We start from the raw sequence: 2017 nt of genomic DNA, 5'->3' as shown, positions 1-2017 counted from the left end.
TTTCTGGAGGAGAGAATTGGGGGAGATCTTTATTCCACCATTTTTGCTGATGCCTTCCAAATGTATTATTTTTATGAGTTTTTTTTTTTTTACTTGAAAAGTATTACTTCTTTAAAAATACTCTGGTAATAAGGTGATGGTGAGGGTACTTCACTTACACGATTTGGTGCCTTCCTAGTTACAAGAAAATATGTGACATTATTATTAATCACATCACTAGAACAGTGGATTTTTCTCCCATGGACACAAATTTTGTTGGTTTTCTCTTCCTTATTAAAACGTTTTCTTTTTAGTAGTATTTAAAATACTATAAATTTTTAGTATTTAGTAAAATGTTGTGTTCCTCTATAGAGTAAAAGATTTATCAAGACATATCAGCCATCTACAGTGTATTTCAATTGTGATTTGAAAAATAAAAACTATTTTTTGACAATTAGGGGATTTCTGAACATTGGACATTTAATGATATTAAGGAATTATTGTTAATTTTTTGTTAATGAGAAAAATGGCACCAAGATTTTTTTAGAAAGTTTTTCTCTTGTAGAGATGCATATTGAAATATATACAGATGAAACTATATGATGTTTAGGATTCACTTCAAAATAATCTGAGGAAATGGGGGGAAGTGGGTGGGAGTAGGGATGATACAAAACTAGCTATGAGTTGATAGTTGTGTAAACCCCTGGGTATTGGGTACAAAGGGGTTCATTATACTATTCTACTTTTCAGTGCTCAAAATTTTCCATAATAGAATGGTTGGTGTTTTTGTTTTTAATGTATGTTACTTCAAGCCTAGGCCTGTGAGGAATTTTAGCAATTTCTAGTGGGTATGTCTTAAACAAAGCTTGCAGACAGGTAGCTCTTCAGCTGTATTTGGTCCATAGGCATGTTTTGTTTGGCTAGCACCATGTATTTTTAAAAAACATAAATTAGTTACTAATATTTTAGCATTTTAAAACAGGGACATTTTGGATTATCATCCAGATTTCAAGCTTCTGTTGAAATCATCAGAAGCACTGGCCACACTGGACCCCCATCCCACATAGTGAAAACTAGCTGGAGCTGAAAAGTTTCTGTCCCCTTTAGAAAGCATAGGTACTCTCTAACTGCCACAGTTCCCCCCCAAGTGTGCGCTCCTGCCTTAGTGTGCTTCAAAGGCTTGTTGACAATAGGAGATGACAATTAGCAATAATCCAGAAGTCTACTTGAGTTTAGTCAGCAGATAATGCAGTTACACATTTGGTTCTAAAGAACAAAACTGATTTAAGATGTAACATTTGCCCATATACAAAGCATTCCAAGGAGGCAGAAAAATATCATAGGCAACTTGATGCTAATTAAACATTTCTAATGCAACAGCCTACCAGGTGGGTTTTAACAGGTAGATAACAAATCTAAGTCAATGACAATATAATTGTCTTTCATAAACTATGGAAACAGGATGCTTTAAAAAAAATCAGTCAATTCAAGTTAATTCTATTGTAAGTCTTTTTTCCCCCACAATTTGTTTCCTCTGACAGCTTACAAGACAAACACCTAGTCTGCTTGAGTTTCAAAAGAATATCTCCTTTGTCCCACTTGAATGACCAATAAAGACATATGTCCAATTGGCAAGGTGAAAAGGGTGTCCATAAGTCTTATTAGGTTTAAGATATGTGATCGTTTGGAGACGCAGCTGAAGTGAAAGGATTTCTGGAGGACATATGCAACCTCATCATACCTCCTTCATTTCATCTCTAGCTCCTTACTGCCCCTGTCAAAATACTCTTTTATCTCACAGAATACAGTTCAGCTGTCACTCTCAGAAGTCCTTTTCTAATTCCCTCCACGTCTCATGTGCTCTCCCTCCTCCTCACCCCATGGGTACTTAGTGTGTGATTCTCTCAGGACACCTGACCTTCTTCAGTTGTATAGTAGTCATTTGTGCTTTCATCAAGCCCCCTCCTTCTTGTGGAGAATGAAAGGGTCTCTTGAAGAGCAGAGACTCTGCAGCCAGATTCCTGGGTTACAATCCCAG

General features: G+C 36.2%; 1 non-coding gene across 1 annotated transcript; it reads right to left on the bottom strand.

Annotated features, from left to right (window-relative positions):
- Positions 1 to 1502: 1502 nt before the first annotated feature.
- On the bottom strand, positions 1503 to 1629 carry LOC116284071 (small nucleolar RNA SNORA27). The gene has a single exon (XR_004193855.1). It is a non-coding gene; the product is annotated as a small nucleolar RNA SNORA27 (small nucleolar RNA).
- Positions 1630 to 2017: the final 388 nt, after the last annotated feature.

The sequence above is a fragment of the Vicugna pacos genome, chromosome 17, assembly GCF_048564905.1.
Source record: "Vicugna pacos chromosome 17, VicPac4, whole genome shotgun sequence".
NCBI lineage: Eukaryota > Metazoa > Chordata > Mammalia > Artiodactyla > Camelidae > Vicugna > Vicugna pacos.
The sequence above is the reverse complement of the archived record's forward strand: the minus strand, read 5'-3'. Positions and strand labels throughout refer to the sequence as shown.